Source organism: Crinia signifera, chromosome 6 (assembly GCF_055691185.1).
Source record: "Crinia signifera chromosome 6, ASM5569118v1, whole genome shotgun sequence".
NCBI lineage: Eukaryota > Metazoa > Chordata > Amphibia > Anura > Myobatrachidae > Crinia > Crinia signifera.
Window position 1 is genome coordinate 154,376,377 of NC_139222.1, and position 20,680 is coordinate 154,397,056.

Genomic DNA, 20,680 nt, shown 5'->3' on the forward strand with positions numbered 1-20,680 from the left:
GCTACAATGAAAACGGACTCTTAGAAAATGGCTGCCCCCATACTGCAGACAGAAAACTGTCTGCAGTATGGGGGCAGCCATTTTCTAATTGTCAGTTTTCATTGCAGCAGGAGCCGGCCGGGACCGTGACCTCAGAAAGGTCCCGACAGAGAGCCGGGCGAGACGCAGACCGCGGGTAACTATAGCCCTGCAGCCCCCCCGGCGGCGCCCCCAATTTCTCTGCGCCCTCCCGCCACCGCGGGGGCTGCGGAGCTATAGTTACGCCACTGCTTGCAATGTCACGCCGCACACAGCCGGGTTGCCGGGGGCAGGCCCGAGAAGCGACTGATATAGTGCTCAGTATGGTGGGATTTTTTAGGGAGCGCTCCCCCCAAAAAACTCACCATTGAAGGAGTTATTGCTATCCTCCTATAATTTGGGCCTTTCCTTTTCCAAACAATATTTTTTTTCAAAACCTTTAGCTTCTCAAAGTACTCTCACCTCTGGTATCACTTTACTACACTGAACTCTTGTTTGTATCCTCATCTACCCGCAATCAGATCCTGGCTGTGATGTCATAGGCTGTGTTTGAAAAATGACAGTTAGAAGCTGTTTGGTTGGAAGTTTATCACTGTTAAACTTCCAATCAGCTCTATAATTTTTTTTCAAACACAGCCTGTGACATGGCAGCTAGGAGCTGATTGGTTGTTTATCACTCTCCATTATATCACTTTTCAAGCTGGGTACATCTGGCCCAGGATCTTAAGTAAAATGACCATTCTGACTTCCTACTATCCAATCTTTGGTGCAGTTAGTGCAGGCTTGCCTACCCTCCTGATTTTTAGAGGAGCCTCCCGCTGCCCCGCAAACCCCCTCTGTCCTCCCGGTTTGTGGGACTCCTCAATTAAAATCCAGAGTTCCACACTGCGCATCTCCAGCTGGCCATGTGGGTTTTGGGTAGCGGTGGCCGGCTGCTGTGCTTGTAGTCCAGAAGTCACTCTGTGCATGGAGAGGAGCAGATAGTTGGGCAACCAGGGCTCTGCTATTGTACTTCCCTGAAGCTGGCCCCACCCACCACTCCCAGAGAGCTCCGTGCAGCAGGCCAGCTCTTACTGCTCCTATGCCTGCTGTGAGCTGCCTCCCTCACCACACTGCCAGGTCCCGGCACCAAGCCGAGCCCCAGGAAGGAGAACACAGCCAGGTCGGTGAGTGTTGTGCATACTGGAGGAGAGGGGGCTGTAGATATTGTGTGTCTGTGTGTATGTGATACAGTGGTGTGTATGTGTACTGGCTGTAATATGTGGGGGTATGTGAGTAATATAATGGTGTGTGTATTGGCTGTAATATGAGGGGGTGCATAATATAATGGTGTGTGTACTGGCTGTAATATAGGGGAATGTGCATAATGTAATATAATGGTGTGTGTATTGCCTGTAATATGGGGGGGGGGGGTAAATAATATAATAGTGTGTGTACTGGCTGTAATATAGGGGAATGTGCATAAGGTAATATAATGGTGTGTATTGGCTGTAATATGAGGGGGGGGGGGTGCATAATATAATAGTGTGTGTACTGGCTGTAATATAGGGGAATGTGCATAATGTAATATAATGGTGTGTGTATTGGCTGTAATATGGGGGGATGTGCATAATGTCATACCCTCCAACAGTACCGAATTTGCCGGTACAGTACCGTTTTTTTACGGTCTGTACCGGCAAATTAAACATGTACCGAATGTACCGAATTCAAGAGCCGGGCAGCGCACAGACAGCAGTGAGCTGTCTGTGCGCTGCCCGGCTGGATTTAGTTTCTGCCGTCTGCTTACCTAAAGCGGCGGCAGCAGCAGCATAGTCTCTGCCGCGTAATTCAAGGCCCAGCCCAGGGCAGGCTCTTTCTCCCTAGGCTCAGGCTGGAGTCAGTGGACAGCCGCGAGCCAATAGGAGGTCGCGGTCTAGCAGCCGCTCATGATTGGCTGTCTGACCGCGACCTCCTATTGGCTCGCGGCCGCGGCGCCCAGCGGGAGAATTGAAAATAGTGAGGGTCAGGGACGAGGATGCTGCCGCTGCTTACACTATACAGCCGGGCAGCGCGCACAGCCTGCTCTCTCTGCCCGGCTATCAATTTAATCAATTGTGTGTGTCCGGCGGCTCCCCCTTGACAACGAGCAATCCCCCCCCCTTGACAAGAGCATTTTCTCCCCCCCTTGACAACGAGCAATTCCTCCCCTTGACAACAGCATTTTCTCCCCCCCCCCCCCCCCCTTGGCAACGAGCAAGTCCCCCACCCTTTGCAATCGGCATTATAGCATTATATTCCCCCTTGGCAACATGCCATGCACTCCCTCTTAGCAACAAGCATGAAGCCAAATCCTCCTTGACATCAAACATGAAGCCCTGGCATCAAGAAAGAACCCTCTAGCAATGAGCATGTAGGTAAGCAGCATTTATGCATCAAATATGTAATGGGCATTATGGTTTGTTATTTAGTATGTAATGGGCATCACGATGTGTTGTACAATGTGTAATAGGCATTACGGTGTGTGGCCTTATGTGTAATTGGCATTACGGCGTTTACTAAAATGTGTAACGGGCATTACGATGTGTTGCGTAATGTCACGCCCCTTTTGTGTTGTGACACGCCCCCTTCCACATGGCCACGCCCCCTTTCTGAATGTGTACCTATTTCTGCCCTTCAAATGTTGGAGGGTATGTAATGTGGGTGTGGTATATTTGCCCGACAGTCGGGATTCCGACAGTCATTACTCAGACGTCGGAATCCTGACTGCACAGCGGGGGGAGCGCAATGTAGCCCCTTGCGGGCTCGCTGCGAGCGCGGTGGCGAGCTGTGCTCGCCACCTATTTTATTCTCCCTCTATGGGGGTCGTGGACCCCCACGAGGGAGCAGTCAGGATTCCGATTCGGAGTAATGACTGTCGGAATCCCGACTGTCGGGGAGCCGTCCGGCACCCGCATAATGTAATATAATGGTGTGTGTATTGGCTGTGATATGTGTGATCACACACTGATCCACTCTTTAAACTCAATCTAACTACCACATTGCCTCTGCCCCCTTGCCTCCAAGTTCCCTTTTTGAATTGTTTTGTAATGTATTGAATTGTAATATACATTTTGCATAGCTGTGATGTGTTTGGAATTAAAATAACGTGTGGTGAAATAATACACTGCAGTTACTATGCCAAGTAAACAAAGATAAATATTATACACTCCATTCGAGTGTATAGTATCGATCGCCACCTGGTTACTAAAGGCAACCAGTGGTGGCGTTGATAATGAAGGAGCAAGACCCCAGCCTTGCTCCTCCCCCTGGGCGTGAAAGGTCCTTTAGCTCATAAGGATTTAGCATATACCATTCGTTGTCCCAGTTCTATGTGGATGAAACTTTATTGATAAAATGTAACACACTTCCACGTAGAGTGCGCTTTACGTTCGTGCACATTGCGCATGCGCCCTGCGTCCAAGCACCTCTCAACTAAAGCTTTATTGCTCCCGGACATCCTTCGAACTATCGCGCACTGCGCATGCTCAGTGCACAGCCCTTAGATTGTCGTTTCCTGGCTGCTCATACCGGCCGCTGCCATCTTCACCGGGGCGGAAGAGCCGAAGGACCGAGTGTCGTCTTGACAGCGCTTCCAGGCCCAGGCTGAGTTGTGTCAGGCTGTTCCCTGGCTCGGTAAGTCATACTGGCCGCTGCGTTGCCCTGTTACACCTTGTAGTCATGTGGTTTTGTGTTATATGGTGTGTTTGTTTAGCGACGTGTGGCTCATATCTTGTCATACGATTGTTGCTCATAGTGCGTGTTTGGCATGGGTGTCTCTTTATTGGGGTGTTTACCATTGACCACCTGAAGCTCATAATAAAATAAACAATACTAGGTCTTCAGTTTACTTATGATATGCTGTTTATTTACACCAGTGTCTCCCCTGTGTAGTCTGTTTTATTAATGTAGTCTTAATGGCTTTTTGTGTTTTTTTAATGTGGAGTTGTAGGATAAACCACGGACGATGTTGTGTCGGTGTCACCATTGTGCTTTGTACTTTTGCTGATTATTATTATTATTCATGTAGTATTTATAAGGCGGCACAAGGTTCTGTAGCCATGTACAAAGGGCTAAAATTGACAACAGGATATAGAAGTAGACAGTAGCTGAGGATTGTTTTTTTTGTTGGTGTCGTTTTGTGATATTGTATCATCATCGCATTTTCTTAACAATGTATTTTTATCTCATGTTTCTTTGGGTAATTTTATGGTCTTTAGTTAGCATTGTATGTGTGCCCAAAGCTCGATATCCATTGTATTCTTTTATTTGTCACATCTGAGAACTCATGAGTTGCAATATAAAGGATATATTTTTTTGCTTGTTCTTGCAATCCATAATTTACTATAGAATTGCTTTATAAACGGGCAGCACAACTAGTCTAATATACACTGGGCAAGGACATATCTGCATTGGACAGCTGTCATTTTTTCTCAGTACTCAACGATTTTTCGTTAAATAGTGTTGATTTTTCATTACTTTTGCATTTTTTTTATTTTTCATGCAAATGAAAACTATACAAAAGTACTCATTGTGACATATGTCATTACACTAGTTTAAGATCCTGTAAGCCTCTTATTAAAAAGACTGTAGTTCTATAAGTAATTCCGTTGGCAATTGTAGGTGACTTATTAATTGTCAAATAGGTAAGCTTGTAACTTTTAGGAAACGCCCTCTAGAGCAGTCTTAAATTAGAATACTAAACATTAAATATTCTGAAGCATGGTTTTTGGGTTTGACATACCTTCGTGTGATATTAAATGTCAACCATTCAGAGTACTTGTGCACCAGCAGACACTCCTTTTACACATTTTAAAAGTTTATGGTGGTGTTGTGTTTTTTTTTTTTTTCTATGAATGCATTCAGTGTTCTGCATTTACTTCAAAGGGGTGGACGGGTAATTTTACAAGCCCTGTCTATTTTTCTGCCACGATGATGTATTTTCTCCACAATTTTATCCCAATGGTAAGTATTGGGCTATCTTATAGCCCACCGTCTTCTTTTTTTTAAGGTGTCAAATTCCTATTTGTGGGCAATAACACATAAGATCAGGGATACGTTCTGTGACCGCATCTCTGAAGGGATGCATATTGGGGATTATGCTTCAGGTGTCTGAGGCACCCAAAGCATAATCCCTGATAAATGCCATCTCTTAACTACAATTGATGCTATTTTGATAAAAAAATCGGTACTTATGTAATATCTGGGCTCCCGTTTTTCTTATGAGACTGCGTCCCCTCGCGGGGCTCGCTGCGCTCGCCACGCTTCGGGCACGGTGGCTCGCTACGCTCGCCACACTATATAAAATCAACTCCATTCATAGTTGGATAGTAGGGGGTATGAAAAAATGGAGTGCATTTAACATGGGAGCCCAGATAATACATAAGTACCAAAAAATCTAATCTCTAAAATATAAGTGTGTATATTGATGTATGAAATTGATGGTCTATCCTGCTAGTACGGTACACAGCCTGGCAGCCATTGATGATGATGACCATGTATTGCTGTGTGTGGTCATCCTCATAATCATCATCAATGGCTGCCAGGCTGTGTGTGGTATAGCCATTGATAATGTGACGTCCAGGTAACTATTGGTGTCAGAATTTTAAGATGATCTAGTGACATCCTGTGCAAATTGTTTCCCTAGATTAGAGATGGTATACCTTGACAGGTGCCTATAACCAGGCAAAGAAACTCAAGCTGCAGCGCAGTACAGAATGCACGCTACAGAGATGGTGCAGCAACTAGTTGACTCTACTGAAGAAGAGGGCTGAGGCTGGGCCCATGGCATCACTCAAAATGGGGTATTCAATGCTGCAGCGAGCGGCCGGCGAGGGGGTTAAACAGCGAGGATTGCAGAAAACCAGCAATCCTCGCTGTTTAACCCCCGCGCCGGCCGCTCGCTCTATTCAACGTTCTGGGGAAATCCTCGCCGTCACAGGACGGCGAGAATTCCCCAAAACAGCGAGACCCACGGCTTCTGCAGAAAACTCACTGTTTTTAGCAGCGAGTCTCGCTGCTTCTGGAGCCGCATCCGCCAATTCCCCCTCGCTCAAAAAAACGGAGCGAGGGGGAATTGGCATATGCGGAGGGTGTGTTGAATACTGCACAACATTTTTATTGGTAAGCTGCTCAATCAGAGGTCTGTCATTCAGGTGCCAACAGGGAGGGGTAAATCTGGTTAGGAAAGAAAAACAGTTTGTATCCCTATTGCACACTGAATGAGAAATATACATATAATAATCAGACAATACAGAGATCTTGGTTGCATATATCTGCAGATATAGGGTTAAGCCCCCAGGCCGTACGTCAAGGCGTCTCTGTCACTGGGGGTCCCTAACACTGGGTATGGGTCTGGGGTGTGGGCCCCCAACATGCCGACACAGGCTGACTACTCCAGGGCAGCACACAAATGAAAATTAGTAAGTGTTAAATAAGAAGCACATAAGTGCTATGTAGGGAGGTGAAGGTGTGATTAAAATAATACATACAATAGGGAAAAAACATAAATGTTAATAAAGTGTTAGGGTGTGCTACCCTGGAGCAGACCAGCCATACCAACAAAGGGGGAATCACACTCCCAAACCCATCCCATGCACAATAACAAATTTATGGGCCTAATAGCCCAGTGTAAGGCCACATGATAATGGCTTACAACATCTGAGAGCCAGCTTACCTGGAGATACCCCTGGCTTCTCCAATGGCACTCAGGTGTCAGCAATCCCTCCTATTGCTGACCCATCTATGCCTCTCAACTGCACAACATTTTTATTGGTAAGCTGCTCAATCAGAGGTCTGTCATTCAGGTGCCAACAGGGAGGGGTAAATCTGGTTAGGAAAGAAAAACAGTTTGTATCCCTATTGCACACTGAATGAGAAATATACATATAATAATCAGACAATACAGAGATCTTGGTTGCATATATCTGCAGATATAGGGTTAAGCCCCCAGGCCGTACGTCAAGGCGTCTCTGTCACTGGGGGTCCCTAACACTGGGTATGGGTCTGGGGTGTGGGCCCCCAACATGCCGACACAGGCTGACTACTCCAGGGCAGCACACAAATGAAAATTAGTAAGTGTTAAATAAGAAGCACATAAGTGCTATGTAGGGAGGTGAAGGTGTGATTAAAATAATACATACAATAGGGAAAAAACATAAATGTTAATAAAGTGTTAGGGTGTGCTACCCTGGAGCAGACCAGCCATACCAACAAAGGGGGAATCACACTCCCAAACCCATCCCATGCACAATAACAAATTTATGGGCCTAATAGCCCAGTGTAAGGCCACATGATAATGGCTTACAACATCTGAGAGCCAGCTTACCTGGAGATACCCCTGGCTTCTCCAATGGCACTCAGGTGTCAGCAATCCCTCCTATTGCTGACCCATCTATGCCTCTCAACTGCACAACATTTTTATTGGTAAGCTGCTCAATCAGAGGTCTGTCATTCAGGTGCCAACAGGGAGGGGTAAATCTGGTTAGGAAAGAAAAACAGTTTGTATCCCTATTGCACACTGAATGAGAAATATACATATAATAATCAGACAATACAGAGATCTTGGTTGCATATATCTGCAGATATAGGGTTAAGCCCCCAGGCCGTACGTCAAGGCGTCTCTGTCACTGGGGGTCCCTAACACTGGGTATGGGTCTGGGGTGTGGGCCCCCAACATGCCGACACAGGCTGACTACTCCAGGGCAGCACACAAATGAAAATTAGTAAGTGTTAAATAAGAAGCACATAAGTGCTATGTAGGGAGGTGAAGGTGTGATTAAAATAATACATACAATAGGGAAAAAACATAAATGTTAATAAAGTGTTAGGGTGTGCTACCCTGGAGCAGACCAGCCATACCAACAAAGGGGGAATCACACTCCCAAACCCATCCCATGCACAATAACAAATTTATGGGCCTAATAGCCCAGTGTAAGGCCACATGATAATGGCTTACAACATCTGAGAGCCAGCTTACCTGGAGATACCCCGGCCGCTCGCTCTATTCAACGTTCTGGGGAAATCCTCGCCGTCACAGGACGGCGAGAATTCCCCAAAACAGCGAGACCCACGGCTTCTGCAGAAAACTCACTGTTTTTAGCAGCGAGTCTCGCTGCTTCTGGAGCCGCATCCGCCAATTCCCCCTCGCTCAAAAAAACGGAGCGAGGGGGAATTGGCATATGCGGAGGGTGTGTTGAATACTGTCAGGGTGACTGGTGACAGCGAGCAGGAAGCCCTGCTCGCTGTCACCACTCGCAAACAGCATTGAATACCTGCCATAGAAGCGTGTTATAAACAATTGCACTGCGTTAGATCCTTGTACACTCCATTACTGTAACACACACATGCATGCTTATAGAATCTATATATAGATTATATATGCAATTAAATGAAATTCCTGGGGTAATGGACAGTCGCGCTGCCGAGAGACACAGCCTGGCATGTGTCTCGGCAGCACGTCTGTCCATTACCCCCAGGAATTTCATTTTTACCCCATTTGGGGTAAGTTACCCCTGTTCCCTGACCACTGCATTACAGTGTGTGCCATAATGTGTAATTGTCATTACGACAGAATATGTCATGAGCATAGCAGAGTATGACCATGTTTAATGGGCATAATCCTAGTGCAGTGTTAAATTTTTTGGTACTTGTGTATTATCACGGCGCCCATCGCATCTCATATCATAAGGCATATGATGGTACGCGATGCGATACAATGTTAGCAGATGTTATACAACTGCAAATTTATACCATCGAATTGTATGCCATTGTATGGCATATACAATGTTCTAAGATTTGAAATTGTATAAGCACCCTAATGGGTGTTTTCAATGTTAAATGTGCCCCCTATAAGATAAATAATTGTAAAAGCATGGTAATAGGTGCTTACAATGTAAAAAGCACCCCCACGCCACCCGTGCTATCAACGCCAACCCGAAGCATGGCGAGCGGCGGCGGTACGCGTCCTCCGACCTTTTCATACCCCCACAATCCACGTCGGCGTGGATTTGACTTTATATAGTGTATAAATGTAGGAGGGCCCTGCTCGCAAGCTTACAATCTATAGGGTACCAAGTACCAATTTTTTTATATATGTTTTGTTTCTAATATAAAATATGCCCTCCCAATTAAAAAAGTATCCTTCCTGCCCTAAAAAAATCCTACAGCGAACACTGCATATAATATGGAAAAAATGAGTTCAAAATTAATTACTTGCTGATTTATCTCAAAATTATATCTCCAACCAAGCTTTGATAAATACCCCCTTAAACTTAAATGTATGAATTATAGTGGCAACAATCTTATTTTTTATTTGTACCAATTGCTACTTTGTGTTAACTGTTTACATTTTCCAAACAAATGGAAGTCAATCCGTTTACCCACAAGGGTGCGAATTGCAATTACTGCAATGTGAATACATCGGCAGCAGCTGCACGAATTTGCACAACACTGCTTGCAGCCCTGTGGAGCTATATCCAGTTTCCTGCATAGGCTGTTGCCACACCAACTTGCACTTGAGGGCAATTTGATCATCCTCATAGACTTGGGGGTATCCAGTTAATAGCAAAAAATGCATCGGTTGCAAAAAAAAAAATTCTCACATTTTTGCCTATATTTTTATTTACAGGGAATCCAGTAAGGGTAGTGGATAAGTGGAATAGCCTCCCATCAGAGGTGGTAGAGGCTAAGACAGTAGAACAATTTAAACATGCTTGGGATAGGCATATGAATATCCTTACAAAGAAATAAGGATTAAAAAGGGTTGAGTTTACCTGAAGGGTAAAAAAAGGGGCAGACTAGATGGGCCAAATGGTTCTTATCTGCCGTCAAATTCTATGTAAGGTCTTATTTAAAAGTAGATTTTTGCACGATCACACAGAATCCGTTAAACTTGTGGTTTCTGTTATGCCAGCCTGCTTCCCATCAGCTTTTCAGGTTCAGTGGTACAGACCCTGATGATATCATTGTCTGCAGTAAATTACAGTGGGTAATTGGACACACCCAAATGCTGTGTACACACGGTCCGATTTCCTTTCCGATGTTGATGATATAGTCAACATCGGATCGGCATCGGATGCAGATCGCAAGGGTTTTAACCCTTGCGATCCCGATGCGCGTTCACGTATCGGAAGCCAGAAAGTCTTTGCTGCCTTGTCTATATAGTGCAGATCTGCACTATATAGTCAAGATAGGATGCAAATCAGATGTGCCTTAAGATCCTATCTGATCAGATCGTGGATAGGATCTTAAGGCACATCTAACGTGTGTACACACCATTAGTGTAATAATACCTGGAATATGGACAGTACACAGCAGTTTTACACTTATTCCTTATTTTAATAATATTTTGCTTTACTGACCATTATAATTTGCGTGTGTGTGTATGTATGTGTATATATATATATATATGTCCCAGTGTTGGTGCGGCACGGCACATATACACGATGACGGTGGGTAAGGAAATATATTTTATTTGCTGCAACGTTTCGATGCTTCGCAGGCATCATTTTCAAGCAGAGTATCTAACACATAACACACACACATACCTTATATAAGCACCCTGTGTTTCAGCGCCGGCCGGGCCAGGAGGCGCCGTGTATGCGGCGCAGGTCTGTGACGTCAGCGGCATCCGCCGTTCTGACGATCAGGCCTCTGATAGGTGGTGCACCCGTCACCATGACAATAATAACAAAACAAGCAACTAGCGTATGCTGACAGGCAACAAGGGCAGCAAGGATCATGTACATAATACATAATGTATAACAATGTAACCAGGCTAGATAGCACAATAAAAGCAGTATACATATAGCAGGAAGGAACGATCATATTAGAGCTGGCTATAATAACGTAGAGATGCCCGTATACTCATTAAGACCGTGGGGGGCAACAGTGCCAAGCCTGATGATCCACCTAGCCTCACACCTCAGGAAGGCTGCTCCCCTATTGCTTCCCCTCAAGGTTTGAGGTACATGGGCAATCATTCTATATCTGATTGAAATGACACTATGTTTGTACAAGGCAAAATGGCGTGCGACGGGCTGGTCGCTGGAACCCACTGATAAAGCCTTTTTGATGGCGGATCTGTGGGCTGCCATCCGCTCCTTGAAGGGGCGTTCTGTTTTACCGATATGACAGCCCACAGGGGCAGATGATCTGATAGACAGTATGGGTAGTATTGCACGATAGGGTATGGCGGATGTGCAATTTTTGTCCCGTCCTGGGATGGCAAAATGTGGAACCTGGTACCAAATATTGACAGGTTACACATGGGCAACGTACACAGCCCATTTTGCGTGTGGTACGGGACATTTTGGCAGGTGCAGCATTAGATTTCACCAGGATGTCATTTAAATTTCTAGAACGTTTATAGCTCGTCAAGAGCCTGGAATTCTGCACGCCTACATCCGGGTCAGTTTGTACTAGGGGCCAGTGTGCTTTAGTGTTCTGTTTTATGTTAGGGCTCATGAGATTGTAAGTCGTAACCCAGGGTAACAGTTCAGAAGAATCTGAAGACTGTATGCGCGGTAACAGGAGCTCATTGCGTTCTAATCGCATCACCCTATCTTTGGTAGCCAGGAGTTCATCAAGGGGATACCCTCTATTGATGAATCGCTGGATCATTTCATCCATCTGGGTGCTGGCAACGGCTGTATCAGACACGATGCGTCTCATTCGCAGCATCTGGGAGTATGGAAGGCTCCTAACAGACGCCCGGGGATGGCAGCTGGAATACAATAAAGCGTTGTTTCTATCGGTCAGTTTTGTGTAGACACCCGTGTCCACCTGTCCATTGAAAACAGTAATCTGCACATCAAGGAAGTGTATCTGGGTCTTATCATGAGTATATGTAAACTTAATGGGGTGGGTTGTAGAATTGTGGGCATCAATGTATTCACACAATATCGTAGGGGACCCCCTCCAAAAGATCTGGAGGTCATCGATATATCGATGGTACTGTATGATATGTGTGGCTATACATGGATTAGCAAACAGAAAATGTTCTTCAAATTCATTCATAAAGACGTTGGCATATGAGGGGGCCACCGCTGCCCCCATAGCCACGCCCATCAGCTGCATTGTTGTATAAGAAAAAATTCTTGGTTAAGATCATATTCATGAGCTCAATGGTTAGCTCCACATCAGGACCAGAGTATGAGGCATTGTCCGTAAGAAAGTGTCGTAATGCTTGGAGACCCATATCGTGGGGTATCGACGTATATAACGAGCATATGTCTATTGTGAACATATACATGTCCTCATCAAGCACAGGTAAAGTCTGCAGGGTTCGAAGTAACGCAGTTGTATCCATCAGGTATCGGGGGTGGTTCCTAATACAGGGCTGTAATAGGGAATCTAGATAGATGGACAGAAGTTGCATCAGGGGGGTCAACCAGTGCTTTATGCACCTTGGGTGTGCAATAAAACAACGGGACTAGCGGATGGGCAGGTATCAGCGCCGACATCAATTTTTTGGTGATAATGTTGTTGTCCACTGATGCTTGCAGTAGTGATTGTAATTCCCTCTGAAAGATGCATGATGGATCACTGTGAAGCTTCCGATAGGTGGTCGTGTCGTTAAGATGGCACATCACTTGCTGGTGGTATTTCTCCATATCCATAATGACAAGTGCCCCGCCTTTATCAGCGGGGTGAAACACAAGTGTGTTATTGGCTGCCAGATCTTTAAGGGCTAAGCGTTCATGTTTACTTAGATTATTGTATGGGGATACAAATTCCCTAGCAGATTTTTGTACATCCTCATTAAGGACTCTGGAAAAAGTTCTGATGGATGCATTAAACGACTGAGGGTCATAGGATGATCTTGGAAGAATTTTTGTCCATTGTTTCGGCAGAATTTCTTCTGGAGTGGTGGTAGAGGATTTGGGACATGGCTCAGGAGGTTTGTTAAAATATTCTTTTAGTCGTAATTGCCTGGCCAATCGGTGGTGTTCAATGGTCCAGTCCAATTCATTGAAAGACACTGAAGGCACGAAGGAGAGTCCCTTTGACAGGACAGCAGTCTCAGCATTAGTGAGTTGGTATGTGGAAAGATTGATAACCAAATTTACTTCCCTCTGGGTAGTTTTTTCGAACCCCTTCCTCTTGTTCTGACCACCTCTTCTGGTGTATCTGCATGGCCTCCTGTATGTGCCCGCGTCGCCACACCTAAAGGGGCCAGCTGTTTAGGGTTTCTCGGTCTACCACTGTTTGATTCACTGCTGGACGAGTTAGTCGGTTGATGACTCATTAGCTCGGTAGGGGTTGCCTCGATTGCGCATAAAGAAAGGGCGTTTTGGGCCACCCTCCCGACCAGGTACAGTCCATTGATATACACAATGCGTCTCATAGTCGATGTCGACTTTAGTTCGCTTGTCCTTTTTGAATTTTATTAATTCGCGCTTATAGGCTTGCAGTTGTGAATTTAGCTTTTCGTACCACTTGGTACCTGTGTCATTTTCAAGATTGGTCTTGTGTAAGGTTTCAAAGGCAGTTACCTTCTCTTTACATAGATTGACCTCTTTGTTAGAGAATTCTATAATCAGGAGCATGAAGTCGAAGGCGCATTTGTTGGCTATAGCCACCCATTTTTGGCAGAATGCCACATCACGTTTGCCTATCGTAGGGCTATTCTTTACCCTAAGGCCCCTGGGTATTTTTCTAGCGCGGTAATAGTCGCTCAGCGACATAGCATGGTAAAAATAATCGACTTCACGCTTCTTGATTTTAAGTAAGTCTCTGTACAGTTCCTCGAGTGGGGTAGCCTCTGCCAGATCGTCTATCTAACCACCACATAAAATCTGTTGTGCTTCATCTTCATAAGTGTGGACATTCCCCAGCGTGTAGACGGGACAGGAGAATCCACTGCCAGAGGGTTCATCCTGCGATAGTGGATCCATATTGCTGCAGATGTCTGTCAGATTGATTAAAAGCCACAAATCAGCCAAATGCGGCTTCAAGCTGTGGGTCGACGGGATGTCGTCAGATGTCGATGAAATCCTGTGTTGGTGAAACACCAGATGTGTAGAAAAGTGGGTGTGCCCGTGGCTGGAAACCGTGGTCGCCAAAGACCGCAGTGTCCAATATATATGTCCAAATGCCCGGCACAGCCTCCTTAGTATAAACGTCCTGGGTGCCCGCACTGTAGATGCATGTAGAGTCCCAGTGTTGGTGCGGCACTCCAAATATACACGATGACGGTGGGTAAGGAAATAACTTTTATTTGCTGCAACGTTTCGATGCTACGCAGGCATAGTTTTCAAGCAGAGTATCAAACACATAACACACACACATACCTTATATAAGCACTGAGGAAAATACATACATTGTATTGAAACGTTGCTATGCTATAATTAAAAAGTTTTTGCATTTTTTCAAAAGGCTGGAGTGCTGCGGTTTATTGGACGTGTGTGTATGTATATATATATATATATATATTTTTTTTTCCTAAGTTATTTAAATATTGAACAACCGTTTGATATTTAAGATATACCTAAGTGAAATGGTTAATTTAATACATTTATTCTATGGGTCCTGTAAGACTCTTTTTAGCTGCTTTGTAGCCCAATGTGAAACACACATGTAGGAAAATGCAGTTTACCACAAACTAAGCCCTGGGCATTAGTCACTACGTCTCCTGACTTTAAGTGCTATATGCAATATAGTCCATTTAATAGTCCATTTAATAGTGCTGGTAGCTGCATCCTCACAATTTTAATTTAGTCTAATTTAAGTCTGGTCTGCAATGCTATTCTACAAACCAGAGCTGCCAGTCTGCTCTCATGGCAAACTCCTACATACAACATGTGTGTCTATACTGACACACATGTCACACTTTTAATCACACATACATGTTTAATCACACATGACACTCATACCGGTAGGTGACGTCTCTCGAGTTTAGTCCTGAGCCGGTGCAGGTAGATAAGAACTTCTCCCAGCACCAGCTGTTTCATTGCTAGGACTGGGTCCCAGGTGACATCAACTCGGGTTAACTGTTTACACTGTGACGCAAGCTGGGTAATTCCGTGTTCAACCCTGCTCACTGCCTGAATTGAAATGCTGGGTTGCTCGATCAGGAGAATTTCAACTGGGTGTGTTTCCACTGCACAATATCAACCTTAATGTAACTTTTTATTATAAAAACAGAATTGTTAAGTTACTGTATAAATCTACTGTTTACAGTTGAACATCCCAAATATTTGATTTGGCAGTTTTATGTTTGTTCAAAGGAAAGTTTACTTTTTAACTTAAAATAGTAGTTATGATTCACATATTTGATTGAACAGGCATAAGCTTGTCTGAATGGGGGAAGAGCACCTTTCCACTCCTTTGTCAGGGGTGTGTTCTATTCTGTTTACCTCATGAGATCTGGACTTGGGCCATTGTACACTAGACAGCAAAGTTTCACTTCTGTCATCTAGGCTCTCCCTCCTCTTGTGGGTAATACAGTGTACTTCTAAAAGCACACTACTGTTTTTTTTAACATCTTATAATTCATATATAATAATTTCAGCTATATTTTCTTACATCCCTGTCATTCCTCATCAAGGTTACATACATGTCATTGTCTGTTCTGAAAGTATTTAAACATTTTGACGTTTCCAACTTAGAAATTTTGTGTTCTGAATAAGTGTATCTAATGTTGATCTGTGCAATTTCTTATGTAATGATAGAAATATACATTTCCTTAGAACAGTGATTCCCAAACGTTTTGAATCACGGCACACATGAGTATGAGAATTTGTGTTCTCATTAATTGATTATATCTGGAAAAGTATTAAATAAAGTAAATTGTGTTTATCTAATCCTTAAGGAGCCCATACACGGTCCGTTGTGGACCGGCTCCGTTCTGTACTATGCGATGCCTGCTCCCGCGCATCACATAGTACGGTACAAAAAGTATGTGCTGCACATACTTTTTGTACTAGGTAAACATCTTATCGGATCGCAGTGCATGCACAAGGGATGCGATCCGATACGATGTGTGCTGTTTAAGCACAGAATGGATCCGATGAACGGACCGTGTATGGGGGGCTTAAAGGTCAGTTATGTGGTAATGGACAGGAATCACTTCTGTTTGGCCACAATTTGCTTATTACTTGTTAATAAATAATTTCAATTGGTCAATGACTACCGAACCACATCACCCCAGAAAGTCGCCCAGGGTGCCACTGAATACAGTTTGGGAACCACTACATTCTAGGGCTGGGGTAGCCAACTCCAGTCCTCGAAAGCTATCAACAGTTATGCTGGCCATACACGGTGCGATACATACGTGCGTGCGTTCCGTGCTTAACAAGCACGGATCGCATTGCATTGCCTGTGCGTGTGTTGTGCATGCAATGCGATGCAATGTGATGAAAACAAAGTACAAAAAGTATGTGCAGGCACATACTTTTTGTACTGTGCGATGAGGTGCCTTGGGAGCGCGCACCTCAAAGCACACATCGGACAGCCCGCATCACAGAATCACAAGTGAAGTAATTAGTTGTCACCTGTGGATCTTTTAAAATGTGTTAGTGAGTAATGAGTGCAGCAGCTAGGTTGTCTGGGAAATGGGAACTGTTGGTAGCGCTCGAGGACTGGAGTTGGCTATCACTGTTCTAGGATATAGTATGTGTAATATAATTATATTTCTGCTACTGCATTCATTTTACATTGTTTCTTTTTCATAAGTTTTTGTATAAAGGACATCTGTTGCTTTTAATGGTGTGCTGACCGTGTCGGCACATTCTGGAGCAGCATTTGTGCATTTTTTTTTTCTTTAAATAGCTGTCATGTGAACCAAAGACCAAAAGTCACAATTCCTGTTGAGCGTTATTATGCAATTATCTTTGTAGATAGAGAATTGATTTTTGAATATGTGCAGTTGTCATTTGCTACATGTACCTGGGGGGGGGGAGAGGGCCTTCATTTTTCATCTGGATCTCTACAATGTAATTTCAGGAAAATAGAAGAGTGTAAGGATTATGACAGTGCTATGAAGTGACCGGATTGTCATTAGTAACATTCTAATGAAAGGATACATTTAAAATGGTAAATGGTCTCTTCAATGGAGACTTGTATCTTAATGCTTGATTTTATTAATAATGGCACAGTGTAGTGCACAGAATAGTCCCTGCCCCATTAGAGCTTACAAACTAAATTGCTTAACACATACAGTAAGTTTTTTTTATTTACCTCACCAGTAGTGTACCCATTGGTGTGCAGAAATCATAGAGGTAAACACTTTAAAATAATCTGCCCTGTTTGGGCATTTAAGGTGCACATTGGCAAGCTGAAATACAGTGTGGACTTGTTCTGAGGTGACGCTAGTCTGATAGGTTGACATATAGCTTTGATAATTCTGTCCTGTGAACAGAAACCTTAAGGCTGATCGCAGGTTGATCATGGGTCTGTAATTACTGTAAATAAATACAATGATTGAAAGATTGCGCACTTTTGAGAGCTTGTTTCTTAACCCTTTGAGTGCCAACATCTGAGATGTGCAAAGTATCTGCTAAAAATGTCAGCGTTGCTCACATTTGTGATATAAATTCAAATTAAAAAATCCATAAAAAAAAAGGTAAACCTTACAGGTCATTATGATGAATAAAAATGTTTGCTTTCCAATTTTCACACCTATTTTGATAAATTCACTTGCCATTGTTAATGGCGATTAAATATGACCTGAGTGACAATAAGTGAAAAGTGCTGGTTACGTAATAAGTCCGCAACCAACGTACCCTTTATACCTAACTACGTGCGAACAAAGCGTAGCGCAGCGTAGCGTACCTTTTATTGTATTATGTACACCAAGAACCAATACCTTAATCAGAGATTCCTTCGCAGTACTTTGTCTCTAATCTGTGAATATACCTTATCGGACAGTGTCCGTAATATACCTTGTCGCTATTATGCGAATAAACAGACACGACCACTGATATAGAAATAAGGAGATAAGAACTCCGTAAAAAGGTTGTATTTAAGTCCCTAATGGACAAAAGGGGGTTACAGAAATAAGAATAAACAGGTATAACAAGTGATACAATATACTAACAATGAATACTAAACAGGCTCAGCTAGGGGGAAAGAAAACAGATACAAGACACAATCAGCCAATCAATACAATAAGAATAAATACCGTTAATGCAACAGTTACCGTTCTCATCAAATATGCGAAGCGCAGTCCGGTCAGAGCTCGCTATCGTTCAGGAATGAACTATAGCCCGGTGGTAAGTCAGGGAAAGGTAGATGTGCCGAAGAGACTTGGCTGCTCTGGGTCCCCTATCTTATAGGGTCAGAAAGGGGAGGTCAAAGGCCGTTCTCATTGGTCAGAGGTCGTATGTCAGGTCAGCTGTGATTGGGGGGTAAGATGATACTCCTGGTTTGGCTAGGTCCAGGGGAGTGAACTTTAAGAGTCCTTTGTTTGGTGGTTTCGGCGTCAGCAGTGATAAGAACTGGTTTCATCTGGATTCCTTTGTTACATACTTTCAACAGAAACTGTCCCTGGAATATGGATTATGTCCATAACTATCGAGCTGTGTATATTGCGAAATATTCGCAATGACCGGAATACTACGCATAAGAAACGGAACGGTACTAAACATGATACAGACAGATGTATGCAGGGCTAACTAAGCTATGTGTGGCGTTCTAAACCTTTAACTACATTTTACTTAGTGTCAGTATGTATTTATGAATTTATGTGTGATAGTATGGCTACTCTTCTGGTCCACTTTGTCACGCATACTCGGGTATGGAAACTTTATTTGCGCAACTCTGCGAACCAAAATGGCGGCCATACTATCCTAAAATGGCGTGTGTGTAATTCGACTTCCATACCATTCAAAGGATTAACATAGTCAGTACTTCCCATAGGTCTGTCAAATATCTTATAATTCAGCATCTAGTTGATCAACTTCATTTGCAGCAAGTTGTCCTGGAAAGAAATGGTGTCTTTCTCTTTGGAATGCTCTAAATCATAATAGGTATTCTACTTTGAGCAAGGTGGTAAAGGAGAGCTTCAGGGTGACCTAAATCGGTATGTTTATAGTTCAACATCTCTAAATCAAATGATCAGACAAAAATGTGCCAAGAAATCTGTGGGATCTTGACCAGATCCAAAAATAATGGTGTGCGCACACTGAGGTTTAGACTAATTGTCAATTTTGACTATCCGAGTTGAAGACCTTTTGACCACAGTTCTTACTCTATCTCATTGTAAACAACCTCTAATTCATATTGCTTAATTGTTACAAACCTCAAGCTATCTAAGATGTAGCTACTCGGGGTGTGTCGCAGAAGGAAGTCGACACACATTGCTCACTCTGCTGTAGGTCAACTGTCAATTGATTTATTCCAGAACATATGCTTGTTACAGAACAGGTAATGTCATCTGTGTTCTATCTGATGGAGTGATTTCAAGTATTAAGAGTTAAACTTTAAAGCAGCTTACTAGGGAATTTACACAATACACCCATTTAAAAAAAGGTTGCGGTTCTTCTATCACTACCTTTATTTTTCTGTGTAATCCTTCCATATCAAAGTGTGCCATCGCCGCTGCTACTAACCCCCAGCTGCTGTCAGACTATGGCATGGCAACAAGCAGTTTAACCCCTTGGCAACGAGCAGGTTAACCCCTGGCAGAACATGGTAACCCCATAGCAACAAGCATGTTAACCCCTGGCACAGCATGTTAACCCCTTGGCAATGAGAAGGTAAACCCCTGGTAGACCATGGTAACCCCAAAGCAACAAGCATGTTAACCCCTGGCAGACCATGGTAACCCCATAGCAACAAGCATATTGACCCCTGGCAGAGCATTTTATCCCCATTGGAAATTAGTATGTTAACCCCAGGCGTCAAACCTGAAACCCACAGCAATGAGCATGTAGGTATAAGCGGAACTTATGTGGCATAATATGTAATTATGGCATGTGGTTATATATATATATATATATCTCCTATAAGCGTTCCCTAAAAACTCATCGCTTCAGGCAAGCTTATCAAATTCCAGAACCAGTCATAGAACCTTGCGTTCTGGTGGAATCGATGCAATGAAGAATACAGTATCTATCCTTATGTATCAATGCCTATTTCCCTATAGATTGTAAGCTTGCGAGCAGGGCCCTCCTACATTTTGACTGTCTGTAAATACCCTGTTTGTTGTATCACTGTCTGCTATTGTAAAGCGCAACGGAATATGCTGCGCTATATAAGAAACTGTTAATAAATAAATAAATAATAATAAAAAAAAAAATATATATATATATATATATATTAGCATTACGATGTTTGGTGTAATGGTCATTACGGCCCATGGTATATGTAATGGCAGTTTTTAGGGGGGGGGGAACTGTCCCTATTATTAGTTTATCTGGCTCCTATATTTTCATCCTTGCTCCTAGATTTTAAATAAATTTGTCAAGCCCTGGTCTAGGTCGACATGGGTCTAGGTCAGGCATGTGAAACTCAAAATCCCAACTTGGCCGAATAATCAAGGTCTAAAGGGCCCTAAATACGCAGAGATGTGTGCCAGAGATACATAACGGGAAATTCAGCACAAGAGATTTCACTCTTTCAGATAATGAGCCACATACAGAGAGATTTGTGTCAGAGATTCAGCACCCCCCCCCAACATTTAGGTTTAGTCATTGGTGGTACA

At 43.5% G+C, this 20,680-nt stretch overlaps 1 protein-coding gene across 1 annotated transcript in view; it reads left to right on the top strand.

Annotated features, from left to right (window-relative positions):
* Positions 1 to 3,352: 3,352 nt before the first annotated feature.
* ITCH (itchy E3 ubiquitin protein ligase) overlaps positions 3,353 to 20,680 on the top strand; it is a 97,626-nt gene continuing 80,298 nt past the window's right edge. Inside the window, exon 1 of the mRNA XM_083147695.1 lies at positions 3,353 to 3,669. The gene's annotated coding sequence lies outside the window, so the exon portion shown is untranslated. The remainder of the gene's footprint in view (positions 3,670 to 20,680) is intronic.